Source organism: Cinclus cinclus, chromosome 28 (assembly GCF_963662255.1).
Source record: "Cinclus cinclus chromosome 28, bCinCin1.1, whole genome shotgun sequence".
In the NCBI taxonomy this organism is placed as follows: domain Eukaryota; kingdom Metazoa; phylum Chordata; class Aves; order Passeriformes; family Cinclidae; genus Cinclus; species Cinclus cinclus.
This window is the reverse complement of record NC_085073.1, coordinates 174395-189925: the sequence shown is the minus strand read 5'-3', so window position 1 is coordinate 189925 and position 15531 is coordinate 174395.

Here is a 15531-nt window from a genome sequence, read left to right as displayed (position 1 = left end):
ACACCACAGAGGTTAAGAGAAGCAAGGAACCATTGTGACCCAATGCAGGCTAACAATCTAATGGTCCCTTGTGACACCAGGGGGCCTAAAATGGCCAGGGATGGATTGTTACAGCACGTGCACCAAAAGAAACAAGGATCTATTATGCCACCATGGAGGCCAAGAATCAAATGATTCATTGTGACATCAAGTGGCCTAAAAGGGCATGGGATGCATTGTGACACCACAGAGGTTAAGAGAAGCAAGGAACCATTGTGACCCAATGCAGGCTAACAATCTAATGATCCCTTGTGGCACCAGGGGCTATAAAAAGGGCCAGGGATGAATTGTAACAGCACGGGGACCAATAGAAGCAAGGATCTATTATGTCACCACGGAGGCCAAGAATCAAATGATTCATTGTGACATCAAGTGGCCTAAAAGGGCATGGGATGCATTGTGACACCACAGGGGTTAAGAGAAGCAAGGATCCATTGTGACCCAATGGAGGCTAATAATCCCAGGATCCCATTTGACACCAGGGGGCGTAAAAGGGCCAGGGATGAATTGTGACAGCATGGGGACCAATAGAAACAAGGAACCATTATGACACCATGAAGGCCAAGAATCAAATGGTTCATTGTAAGACCAAGTGGCCTAAAAGGGCTTGGAATGCATTGTGACACCACAGAGGTTAAGAGAAGCAAGGAACCATTGTGACCCAATGCAGGCTAACAATCTAATGATCCCTTGTGGCACCAGGGGCTATAAAAAGGGCCAGGGATGAATTGTTTCAGCACGGGGACCAATAGAAGCAAGGATCTATTATGTCACCATGGAGGCCAAGAATCAAATGATTCATTGTGACATCAAGTGGCCTAAAAGGGCATGGGATGCATTGTGACGCCACAGGGGTTAAGAGAAGCAAGGAACCATTGTGACCCAATGCAGGCTAAAAATCTAATGGTCCCTTGTGACACCAGGGGGCCTAAAATGGCCAGGGATGGATTGTTACAGCACGGGGACCAATAGAAGCAAGGATCTATTATGCCACCATGGAGGCCAAGAATCAAATGATTCATTGTGACATCAAGTGGCCTAAAAGGGCATGGGATGCATTGTGACACCACAGGGGTTCAGAGAAGCAAGGATCCATTGTGACCCAATGGAGGCTAATAATCCCAGGATCCCATTTGACACCAGGGGGTATAAAAAGGGCCAGGGATGAATTGTGACAGCATGGGGACCAATAGAAACAAGGAACCATTATGACACCATGGAGGCCAAGAATCAAATAATTCATTGTGACATCAAGTGGCCTAATATGGCATGGAATGCATTGTGACACCACAGAGGTTAAGAGAAGCAAGGAATCATTGTTACCCAATGGAGGCTAACAATCTAATGGTCCCTTGTGACACCAATGGGCCTAAAAGGGCCAGGGATGAATTGTGAAAGCATGGGGCCCAATTAAAACCTGGTACAATTATGCCACCATGGAGGCCAAAAATCAAATGATTCATTGTGACATCAAGTGGCCTAAAAGGGCATGGGATGCATTGTGACACCACAGGGGTTAAGAGAAGCAAGGATCCATTGTGACCCAATGGAGGCTAATAATCCCAGGATCCCATTTGACACCAGGGGGCGTAAAAGGGCCAGGGATGAATTGTGACAGCATGGGGACCAATAGAAACAAGGAACCATTATGACACCATGGAGGCCAAGAATCAAATAATTCATTGTGACATCAAGTGGCCTAATATGGCATGGAATGCATTGTGACACCACAGAGGTTAAGAGAAGCAAGGAATCATTGTTACCCAATGGAGGCTAACAATCTAATGGTCCCTTGTGACACCAATGGGCCTAAAAGGGCCAGGGATGAATTGTGAAAGCATGGGGCCCAATTAAATCCTGGTACAATTATGCCACCATGGAGGCCAAAAATCAAATGATTCATTGTGACATCAAGTGGCCTAAAAGGGCATGGGATGCATTGTGACACCACAGGGGTTAAGAGAAGCAAGGATCCATTGTGACCCAATGGAGGCTAAAAATCCCAGGATCCCATTTGACACCAGGGGGCGTATAAGGGCCAGGGATGAATTGTGACAGCATGGGGACCAATAGAAGCAAGGAACCATTATGACACCATGAAGGCCAAGAATCAAATGATTCATTGTAAGACCAAGTGGCCTAAAAGGGCTTGGAATGCATTGTGACACCACAGGGGTTAAGAGAAGCAAGGATCCATTGTGACCCAATGGAGGCTAATAATCCCAGGATCCCATTTGACACCAGGGGGCGTAAAAGGGCCAGGGATGAATTGTGACCGCATGGGGCCCAATGGAAACAAGGAACCATTATGACACCATGGAGGCCAAGAATCAAATGCTTCATTGTGACATCAAGTGGCCTAAAATGGCATGGAATGCATTGTGACACCACAGAGGTTAAGAGAAGCAAGGAACCATTGTTACCCAATGGAGGCTAACAATCTAATGGTCCCTTGTGACACCAATGGGCCTAAAAGGGCCAGGGATGAATTGTGAAAGCATGGGGCCCAATTAAAACCCGGTACAATTATGCCACCATGGAGGCCAAAAATCAAATGATTCATTGTGACATCAAGTGGCCTAAAAGGGCATGGGATGCATTGTGACACCACAGGGGTTAAGAGAAGCAAGGATCCATTGTGACCCAATGGAGGCTAATAATCCCAGGATCCCATTTGACACCAGGGGTCGTAAAAGGGCCAGGGATGGATTGTGACAGCATGGGGACCAATAGAAACAAGGAACCATTATGACACCATGAAGGCCAAGAATCAAATGGTTCATTGTAAGACCAAGTGGCCTAAAAGGGCATGGGATGCATTGTGACACCACAGAGGTTAAGAGAAGCAAGGAACCATTGTGACCCAATGCAGGCTAACAATCTAATGATCCCTTGTGGCACCAGGGGCTATAAAAAGGGCCAGGGATGAATTGTTACAGCACGGGGACCAATAGAAGCAAGGATCTATTATGTCACCATGGAGGCCAAGAATCAAATGATTCATTGTGACATCAAGTGGCCTAAAAGGGCATGGGATGCATTGTGACACCACAGAGGTTAAGAGAAGCAAGGAACCATTGTGACCCAATGCAGGCTAACAATCTAATGATCCCTTGTGACACCAGGGGGCCTAAAATGGGCAGGGATGGATTGTTACAGCACGGGGACCAATAGAAGCAAGGATCTATTATGCCACCATGGAGGCCAAGAATCAAATGATTCATTGTGACATCAAGTGGCCTAAAAGGGCATGGGATGCATTGTGACAGCACAGGGGTTAAGAGAAGCAAGGATCCATTGTGACCCAATGGAGGCTAATAATCCCAGGATCCCATTTGACACCAGGGGGCGTAAAAGGGCCAGGGATGAATTGTGACAGCATGGGGACCAATAGAAACAAGGAACCATTATGACACCATGGAGGCCAAGAATCAAATGATTCATTGTGACATCAAGTGGCCTAAAATGGCATGGAATGCATTGTGACACCACAGAGGTTAAGAGAAGCAAGGAACCATTGTTACCCAATGGAGGCTAACAATCTAATGGTTCCTTGTGACACCAATGGGCCTAAAAGGGCCAGGGATGAATTGTGAAAGCATGGGGCCCAATTAAAACCTGGTACAATTATGCCACCATGGAGGCCAAAAATCAAATGATTCATTGTGACATCAAGTGGCCTAAAAGGGCATGGGATGCATTGTGACACCACAGGGGTTAAGAGAAGCAAGGAACCATTGTGACCCAATGCAGGCTAACAATCTAATGGTCCCTTGTGACACCAGGGGGCCTAAAATGGCCAGGGATGGATTGTTACAGCACGGGGACCAATAGAAGCAAGGATCTATTATGCCACCATGGAGGCCAAGAATCAAATGATTCATTGTGACATCAAGTGGCCTAAAAGGGCATGGGATGCATTGTGACACCACAGGGGTTCAGAGAAGCAAGGATCCATTGTGACCCAATGGAGGCTAATAATCCCAGGATCCCATTTGACACCAGGGGGCGTAAAAGGGCCAGGGATGAATTGTGACAGCATGGGGACCAATAGAAACAAGGAACCATTATGACACCATGAAGGCCAAGAATCAAATGGTTCATTGTAAGACCAAGTGGCCTAAAAGGGCTTGGAATGCATTGTGACACCACAGAGGTTAAGAGAAGCAAGGAACCATTGTGACCCAATGCAGGCTAACAATCTAATGATCCCTTGTGGCACCAGGGGGTATAAAAAGGGCCAGGGATGAATTGTTACAGCACGGGGACCAATAGAAGCAAGGATCTATTATGTCACCATGGAGGCCAAGACTCAAATGATTCATTGTGACATCAAGTGGCCTAAAAGGGCATGGGATGCATTGTGACACCACAGGGGCTAAGAGAAGCAAGGAACCATTGTGACCCAATGCAGGCTAACAATCTAATGATCCCTTGTGACACCAGGGGGCCTAAAATGGCCAGGGATGGATTGTTACAGCACGGGGACCAATAGAAGCAAGGATCTATTATGCCACCATGGAGGCCAAGAATCAAATGATTCATTGTGACATCAAGTGGCCTAAAAGGGCATGGGATGCATTGTGACACCACAGGGGTTCAGAGAAGCAAGGATCCATTGTGACCCAATGGAGGCTACTAATCCCAGGATCCCATTTGACACCAGGGGGCGTAAAAGGGCCAGGGATGAATTGTGACAGCATGGGGACCAATAGAAACAAGGAACCATTATGACACCATGAAGGCCAAGAATCAAATGGTTCATTGTAAGACCAAGTGGCCTAAAAGGGCTTGGAATGCATTGTGACACCACAGAGGTTAAGAGAAGCAAGGAACCATTGTGACCCAAAGCAGGCTAACAATCTAATGATCCCTTGTGGCACCAGGGGGTATAAAAAGGGCCAGGGATGAATTGTTACAGCACGGGGACCAATAGAAGCAAGGGTCTATTATGTCACCATGGAGGCCAAGAATCAAATGATTCATTGTGACATCAAGTGGCCTAAAAGGGCATGGGATGCATTGTGACACCACAGGGGTTAAGAGAAGCAAGGATCCATTGTCACCCAATGGAGGCTAATAATCCCAGGATCCCATTTGACACCAGGGGGTATAAAAAGGGCCAGGGATGAATTGTTGCAGCACGGGGACCCATAGAAGCAAGGGTCTATTATGTCACCATGGAGGCCAAGAATCAAATGATTCATTGTGACATCAAGTGGCCTAAAAGGGCATGGGATGCATTGTGACACCACAGAGGTTAAGAGAAGCAAGGAACCATTGTGACCCAATGCAGGCTAACAATCTAATGATCCCTTGTGACACCAGGGGGCCTAAAATGGCCAGGGATGGATTGTTACAGCACGTGCACCAAAAGAAACAAGGATCTATTATGCCACCATGGAGGCCAAGAATCAAATGATTCATTGTGACATCAAGTGGCCTAAAAGGGCATGGGATGCATTGTGACACCACAGAGGTTAAGAGAAGCAAGGAACCATTGTGACCCAATGCAGGCTAACAATCTAATGATCCCTTGTGGCACCAGGGGCTATAAAAAGGGCCAGGGATGAATTGTAACAGCACGGGGACCAATAGAAGCAAGGATCTATTATGTCACCACGGAGGCCAAGAATCAAATGATTCATTGTGACATCAAGTGGCCTAAAAGGGCATGGGATGCATTGTGACACCACAGGGGTTAAGAGAAGCAAGGATCCATTGTGACCCAATGGAGGCTAATAATCCCAGGATCCCATTTGACACCAGGGGGCGTAAAAGGGCCAGGGATGAATTGTGACAGCATGGGGACCAATAGAAACAAGGAACCATTATGACACCATGAAGGCCAAGAATCAAATGGTTCATTGTAAGACCAAGTGGCCTAAAAGGGCTTGGAATGCATTGTGACACCACAGAGGTTAAGAGAAGCAAGGAACCATTGTGACCCAATGCAGGCTAACAATCTAATGATCCCTTGTGGCACCAGGGGCTATAAAAAGGGCCAGGGATGAATTGTTTCAGCACGGGGACCAATAGAAGCAAGGATCTATTATGTCACCATGGAGGCCAAGAATCAAATGATTCATTGTGACATCAAGTGGCCTAAAAGGGCATGGGATGCATTGTGACGCCACAGGGGTTAAGAGAAGCAAGGAACCATTGTGACCCAATGCAGGCTAAAAATCTAATGGTCCCTTGTGACACCAGGGGGCCTAAAATGGCCAGGGATGGATTGTTACAGCACGGGGACCAATAGAAGCAAGGATCTATTATGCCACCATGGAGGCCAAGAATCAAATGATTCATTGTGACATCAAGTGGCCTAAAAGGGCATGGGATGCATTGTGACACCACAGGGGTTCAGAGAAGCAAGGATCCATTGTGACCCAATGGAGGCTAATAATCCCAGGATCCCATTTGACACCAGGGGGCGTAAAAGGGCCAGGGATGAATTGTGACAGCATGGGGACCAATAGAAACAAGGAACCATTATGACACCATGAAGGCCAAGAATCAAATGGTTCATTGTAAGACCAAGTGGCCTAAAAGGGCTTGGAATGCATTGTGACACCACAGAGGTTAAGAGAAGCAAGGAACCATTGTGACCCAAAGCAGGCTAACAATCTAATGATCCCTTGTGGCACCAGGGGGTATAAAAAGGGCCAGGGATGAATTGTTACAGCACGGGGACCAATAGAAGCAAGGGTCTATTATGTCACCATGGAGGCCAAGAATCAAATGATTCATTGTGACATCAAGTGGCCTAAAAGGGCATGGGATGCATTGTGACACCACAGAGGTTAAGAGAAGCAAGGAACCATTGTGACCCAATGCTTGCTAAAAATCTAATGATCCCTTGTGACACCAGGGGGCCTAAAATGGCCAGGGATGGATTGTTACAGCACGGGGACCAATGGAAGCAAGGATCTACTATGCCACCATGGACGCCAAGAATCAAATGATTCATTGTGACATCAAGTGGCCTAAAAGGGCATGGGATGCATTGTGACACCACAGGGGTTAAGAGAAGCAAGGATCCATTGTGACCCAATGGAGGCTAATAATCCCAGGATCCCATTAGGCACCAGGGGGCGTAAAAGGGCCAGGGATTAATTGTGACAGCATGGGGACCAATAGAAACAAGGAACCATTATGACACCATGGAGGCCAAGAATCAAATGATTCATTGTGACATCAAGTGGCCTAAAATGGCATGGAATGCATTGTGACACCACAGAGGTTAAGAGAAGCAAGGAACCATTGTTACCCAATGGAGGCTAACAATCTAATGGTTCCTTGTGACACCAATGGGCCTAAAAGGGCCAGGGATGAATTGTGAAAGCATGGGGCCCAATTAAAACCTGGTACAATTATGCCACCATGGAGGCCAAAAATCAAATGATTCATTGTGACATCAAGTGGCCTAAAAGGGCATGGGATGCATTGTGACACCACAGGGGTTAAGAGAAGCAAGGAACCATTGTGACCAAATGCAGGCTAAAAATCTAATGGTCCCTTGTGACACCAGGGGTCCTAAAATGGCCAGGGATGGATTGTTACAGCACGGGGACCAATAGAAGCAAGGATCTATCATGCCACCATGGAGGCCAAGAATCAAATGATTCATTGTGACATCAAGTGGCCTAAAAGGGCATGGGATGCATTGTGACACCACAGAGGTTCAGAGAAGCAAGGATCCATTGTGACCCAATGGAGGCTAATAATCCCAGGATCCCATTTGACACCAGGGGGCGTAAAAGGGCCAGGGATGAATTGTGACAGCATGGGGACCAATAGAAACAAGGAACCATTATGACACCATGAAGGCCAAGAATCAAATGGGTCATTGTAAGACCAAGTGGCCTAAAAGGGCTTGGAATGCATTGTGACACCACAGAGGTTAAGAGAAGCAAGGAACCATTGTGACCCAATGCAGGCTAACAATCTAATGATCCCTTGTGGCACCAGGTGCTATAAAAAGGGCCAGGGATGAATTGTTACAGCACGGGGACCAATAGAAGCAAGGGTCTATTATGTCACCATGGAGGCCAAGAATCAAATGATTCATTGTGACATCAAGTGGCCTAAAAGGGCATGGGATGCATTGTGACACCACAGAGGTTAAGAGAAGCAAGGAACCATTGTGACCCAATGCTTGCTAAAAATCTAATGATCCCTTGTGACACCAGGGGGCCTAAAATGGCCAGGGATGGATTGTTACAGCACGGGGACCAATAGAAGCAAGGATCTATTATGCCACCATGGACGCCAAAAATAAAATGATTCATTGTGACATCAAGTGGCCTAAAAGGGCATGGGATGCATTGTGACACCACAGGGGTTAAGAGAAGCAAGGATCCATTGTGACCCAATGGAGGCTAATAATCCCAGGATCCCATTTGGCACCAGGGGGCGTAAAAGGGCCAGGGATGAATTGTGACAGCATGGGGCCCAATAGAAACAAGGAACCATTATGACACCATGGAGGCCAAGAATCAAATGATTCATTGTGACATCAAGTGGCCTAAAATGGCATGGAATGCATTGTGACACCACAGAGGTTAAGAGAAGCAAGGAACCATTGTTACCCAAAGGAGGCTAACAATCTAATGGTTCCTTGTGACACCAATGGGCCTAAAAGGGCCAGGGATGAATTGTGACAGCATGGGGACCAATTAAAACCTGGTACAATTATGCCACCATGGAGGCCAAAAATCAAATGATTCATTTTGACATCCAGTGGCCTAAAAGGGCATGGGATGCATTGTGACACCACAGGGGTTAAGAGAAGCAAGGAACCATTGTGACCCAATGCAGGCTAACAATCTAATGATCCCTTGTGGCACCAGGGGGTATAAAAAGGGCCAGGGATGAATTGTTACAGCACGGGGACCAATAGAAGCAAGGGTCTATTATGTCACCATGGAGGCCAAGAATCAAATGATTCATTGTGACATCAAGTGGCCTAAAAGGGCATGGGATGCATTGTGACACCACAGAGGTTAAGAGAAGCAAGGAACCATTGTGACCCAATGCTTGCTAAAAATCTAATGATCCCTTGTGACACCAGGGGGCCTAAAATGGCCAGGGATGGATTGTTACAGCACGGGGACCAATGGAAGCAAGGATCTATTATGCCACCATGGACGCCAAGAATCAAATGATTCATTGTGACATCAAGTGGCCTAAAAGGGCATGGGATGCATTGTGACACCACAGGGGTTAAGAGAAGCAAGGATCCATTGTGACCCAATGGAGGCTAATAATCCCAGGATCCCATTTGGCACCAGGGGGCGTAAAAGGGCCAGGGATGAATTGTGACAGCATGGGGCCCAATAGAAACAAGGAACCATTATGACACCATGGAGGCCAAGAATCAAATGATTCATTGTGACATCAAGTGGCCTAAAATGGCATGGAATGCATTGTGACACCACAGAGGTTAAGAGAAGCAAGGAACCATTGTTACCCAATGGAGGCTAACAATCTAATGATCCATTGTGACACCAGAGGTTGCAATCGGGCCAGGGATGAATTGTGAAAGCATGGGGCACAATGAAACTTGGAAATATTATGACACAATAGACACCAAGACTAAAATGATTCATTGTAACACCAAGTGGCCTAAAAGGGCATGGGATGCATTGTGACACCACAGGGGCTAAGAGAACCAAGGAACCATTGTGACCCAATGCAGGCTAATAATCCCAGGATCCCATTTGACACCAGGGGGAGTAAAAGGGCCAGGGATTAATTGTGACAGCATGGGGACCAATAGAAGCAAGGATCTATTATGTCACCATGGAGGCCAAGAATCAAATGATTCATTGACATCAAGTGGCCTAAAAGGGCATGGGATGCATTGTGACACCACAGGGGTTAAGAGAAGCAAGGATCCATTGTGACCCAATGGAGGCTAATAATCCCAGGATCCCATTTGACACCAGGGGGCGTAAAAGGGCCAGGGATGAATTGTGACAGCATGGGGACCAATAGAAACAAGGAACCATTATGACACCATGAAGGCCAAGAATCAAATGGTTCATTGTAAGACCAAGTGGCCTAAAAGGGCTTGGAATGCATTGTGACACCACAGAGGTTAAGAGAAGCAAGGAACCATTGTGACCCAATGCAGGCTAACAATCTAATGATCCCTTGTGGCACCAGGGGCTATAAAAAGGGCCAGGGATGAATTGTTACAGCACGGGGACCAATAGAAACAAGGATCTATTATGTCACCATGGAGGCCAAGAATCAAATGATTCATTGTGAAATCAAGTGGCCTAAAAGGGCATGGGATGCATTGTGACACCACAGGGCCTAAGAGAAGCAAGGAACCATTGTGACCCAATGCAGGCTAACAATCTAATGATCCCTTGTGACACCAGGGGGCATAAAAGGGCCAGGGATGGATTGTTACAGCACGGGGACCAATAGAAGCAAGGATCTATTATGCCACCATGGAGGCCAAGAATCAAATGATTCATTGTGACATCAAGTGGCCTAAAAGGGCATGGGATGCATTGTGACACCACAGAGGTTAAGAGAAGCAAGGAACCATTGTGACCCAATGCTTGCTAAAAATCTAATGATCCCTTGTGACACCAGGGGGCCTAAAATGGCCAGGGATGGATTGTTACAGCACGGGGACCAATGGAAGCAAGGATCTATTATGCCACCATGGACGCCAAGAATCAAATGATTCATTGTGACATCAAGTGGCCTAAAAGGGCATGGGATGCATTGTGACACCACAGGGGTTAAGAGAAGCAAGGATCCATTGTGACCCAATGGAGGCTAATAATCCCAGGATCCCATTTGGCACCAGGGGGCGTAAAAGGGCCAGGGATGAATTGTGACAGCATGGGGCCCAATAGAAACAAGGAACCATTATGACACCATGGAGGCCAAGAATCAAATGATTCATTGTGACATCAAGTGGCCTAAAATGGCATGGAATGCATTGTGACACCACAGAGGTTAAGAGAAGCAAGGAACCATTGTTACCCAATGGAGGCTAACAATCTAATGATCCATTGTGACACCAGAGGTTGCAATCGGGCCAGGGATGAATTGTGAAAGCATGGGGCACAATGAAACTTGGAAATATTATGACACAATAGACACCAAGACTAAAATGATTCATTGTAACACCAAGTGGCCTAAAAGGGCATGGGATGCATTGTGACACCACAGGGGCTAAGAGAACCAAGGAACCATTGTGACCCAATGCAGGCTAATAATCCCAGGATCCCATTTGACACCAGGGGGAGTAAAAGGGCCAGGGATTAATTGTGACAGCATGGGGACCAATAGAAGCAAGGATCTATTATGTCACCATGGAGGCCAAGAATCAAATGATTCATTGACATCAAGTGGCCTAAAAGGGCATGGGATGCATTGTGACACCACAGGGGTTAAGAGAAGCAAGGATCCATTGTGACCCAATGGAGGCTAATAATCCCAGGATCCCATTTGACACCAGGGGGCGTAAAAGGGCCAGGGATGAATTGTGACAGCATGGGGACCAATAGAAACAAGGAACCATTATGACACCATGAAGGCCAAGAATCAAATGGTTCATTGTAAGACCAAGTGGCCTAAAAGGGCTTGGAATGCATTGTGACACCACAGAGGTTAAGAGAAGCAAGGAACCATTGTGACCCAATGCAGGCTAACAATCTAATGATCCCTTGTGGCACCAGGGGCTATAAAAAGGGCCAGGGATGAATTGTTACAGCACGGGGACCAATAGAAACAAGGATCTATTATGTCACCATGGAGGCCAAGAATCAAATGATTCATTGTGAAATCAAGTGGCCTAAAAGGGCATGGGATGCATTGTGACACCACAGGGCCTAAGAGAAGCAAGGAACCATTGTGACCCAATGCAGGCTAACAATCTAATGATCCCTTGTGACACCAGGGGGCATAAAAGGGCCAGGGATGGATTGTTACAGCACGGGGACCAATAGAAGCAAGGATCTATTATGCCACCATGGAGGCCAAGAATCAAATGATTCATTGTGACATCAAGTGGCCTAAAAGGGCATGGGATGCATTGTGACACCACAGGGGTTCAGAGAAGCAAGGATCCATTGTGACCCAATGGAGGCTAATAATCCCAGGATCCCATCTGACACCAGGGAGCTTAAAAGGGCCAGGGATGAATTGTGACAGCATGGGGACCAATAGAAACAAGGAACCATTATGACACCATGAAGGCCAAGAATCAAATGGGTCATTGTAAGACCAAGTGGCCTAAAAGGGCTTGGAATGCATTGTGACACCACAGAGGTTAAGAGAAGCAAGGATCCATTGTGACCCAATGCAGGCTAACAATCTAATGATCCCTTGTGGCACCAGGGGGTATAAAAAGGGCCAGGGATGAATTGTTACAGCACGGGGACCAATAAAAGCAACGGTCTATTATGTCACCATGGAGGCCAAGAATCAAATGATTCATTGTGACATCAAGTGGCCTAAAATGGCATGGGATGCATTGTGACACCACAGAGGTTAAGAGAAGCAAGGAACCATTGTGACCCAATGCTTGCTAAAAATCTAATGATCCCTTGTGACACCAGGGGGCCTAAAATGGCCAGGGATGGATTGTAACAGCACGGGGACCAATGGAAGCAAGGATCTATTATGTCACCATGGAGGCCAAGAATCAAATGATTCATTGTGACATCAAGTGGCCTAAAAGGGCATGGGATGCATTGTGACACCACAGGGGTTAAGAGAAGCAAGGAACCATTGTGACCCAATGCAGGCTAACAATCTAATGATCCTTTGTGACACCAGGGGGCCTAAAATGGCCAGGGATGGATTGTCACAGCACGGGGACCAATAGAAGCAAGGATCTATTATGCCACCATGGAGGCCAAGAATCAAATGATTCATTGTGACATCAAGTGGCCTAAAAGGGCATGGGATGCATTGTGACACCACAGAGGTTAAGAGAAGCAAGGAACCATTATGACCCAATGCAGGCTAACAATCTAATGATCCCTTGTGGCACCAGGGGCTATAAAAAGGGCCAGGGATGAATTGTAACAGCACGGGGACCAATAGAAGCAAGGATCTATTATGTCACCATGGAGGCCAAGACTCAAATGATTCATTGTGACATCAAGTGGCCTAAAAGGGCATGGGATGCATTGTGACACCACAGGGGTTAAGAGAAGCAAGGATCCATTGTGACCCAATGGAAGCTAATAATCCCAGGATCCCATTTGACACCAGGGGTCCTAAAAGGGCCAGGGATTAATTGTGACAGCATGGGGCCCAATAGAAACAAGGAACCATTATGACACCATGGAGGCCAAGAATCAAATGATTCATTGTGACATCAAGTGGCCTAAAAGGGCATGGGATGCATTGTGACACCACAGGGGTTAAGAGAAGCAAGGATCCATTGTGACCCAATGGAGGCTAATAATCCCAGGATCCCATTTGACACCAGGGGGCGTAAAAGGGCCAGGGATGAATTGTGACAGCATGGGGCCCAATAGAAACAAGGAACCATTATGACACCATGGAGGCCAAGAATCAAATGATTCATTGTGACATCAAGTGGCCTAAAATGGCATGGAATGCATCGTGACACCACAGAGGATAAGACAAGCAAGGAACCATTGTTACCCAATGGAGGCTAACAATCTAATGGTCCCTTGTGACACCAATGGGCCTAAAACGGCCAGGGATGAATTGTGAAAGCATGGGGCCCAATTAAAACCGGGTAAAATTATGCCACCATGGAGGCCAAAAATCAAATGATTCATTGTGACATCAAGTGGCCTAAAAGGACATGGGATGCATTGTGACACCACAGGGGTTAAGAGAAGCAAGGAACCATTGTGACCCAATGCAGGCTAACAACCTAATGATCCCTTGTGACACCAGGGGGCCTAAAATGGCCAGGGATGGATTGTTACAGCACGGGGACCAATTAAAACCTGGTACAATTATGCCACCATGGAGGCCAAGAATCAAATGATTCATTGTGACATCAAGTGGCCTAAAAGGGCATGGGATGCATTGTGACACCACAGGGGTTAAGAGAAGCAAGGATCCATTGTGACCCAATGGAGGCTAATAATCCCAGGATCCCATTTGACACCAGGGGGCGTAAAAGGGCCAGGGATGAATTGTGACAGCATGGGGACCAATAGAAACAAGGAACCATTATGACACCATGAAGGCCAAGAATCAAATGGTTCATTGTAAGACCAAGTGGCCTAAAAGGTCTTGGAATGCATTGTGACACCACAGAGGTTAAGAGAAGCAAGGAACCATTGTGACCCAATGCAGGCTAACAATCTAATGATCCCTTGTGGCACCAGGGGGTATAAAAAGGGCCAGGGATGAATTGTTACAGCACGGGGACCAATAGAAGCAAGGGTCTATTATGTCACCATGGAGGCCAAGAATCAAATGATTCATTGTGACATCAAGTGGCCTAAAAGGGCATGGGATGCATTGTGACACCACAGAGGTTAAGAGAAGCAAGGAACCATTGTGACCCAATGCTTGCTAAAAATCTAATGATCCCTTGTGACACCAGGGGGCCTAAAATGGCCAGGGATGGATTGTTACAGCACGGGGACCAATAGAAGCAAGGATCTATTATGCCACCATGGAGGCCAAGAATCAAATGATTCATTGTGACATCAAGTGGCCTAAAAGGGCATGGGATGCATTGTGACACCACAGGGGTTAAGAGAAGCAAGGATCCATTGTGACCCAATGGAGGCTAATAATCCCAGGATCCCATTTGGCACCAGGGGGCGTAAAATGGCCAGGGATGAATTGTGACAGCATGGGGACCAATAGAAACAAGGAACCATTATGACACCATGGAGGCCAAGAATCAAATGATTCATTGTGACATCAAGTGGCCTAAAATGGCATGGAATGCATTGTGACACCACAGAGGTTAAGACAAGCAAGGAACCATTGTTACCCAATGGAGGCTAAAAATCTAATGGTTCCTTGTGAAACCAATGGGCCTAAAAGGGCCAGGGATGGATTGTGAAAGCATGGGGCCCAATTAAAACCTGGTAAAATTATGCCACCATGGAGGCCAAAAATGAAATCGTTCATTGTGACATCCAGTGGCCTAAAAGGGCATGGGATGCATTGTGACACCACAGAGGTTAAGAGAAGCAAGGAACCATTGTGACCCAATGCAGGCTAACAATCTAATGATCCCTTGTGACACCAGGGGGCCTAAAATGGCCAGGGATGGATTGTTACAGCACGGGGACCAATAGAAGCAAGGATCTATTATGCCACCATGGAGGCCAAGAATCAAATGATTCATTGTGACATCAAGTGGCCTAAAAGGGCATGGTATGCATTGTGACACCACAGGGGTTAAGAGAAGCAAGGAAACATTGTGACCCAATGCAGGCTAACAATCTAATGATCCCTTGTGGCACCAGGGCCTATAAAAAGGGCCAGGGATGAATTGTAACAGCACGG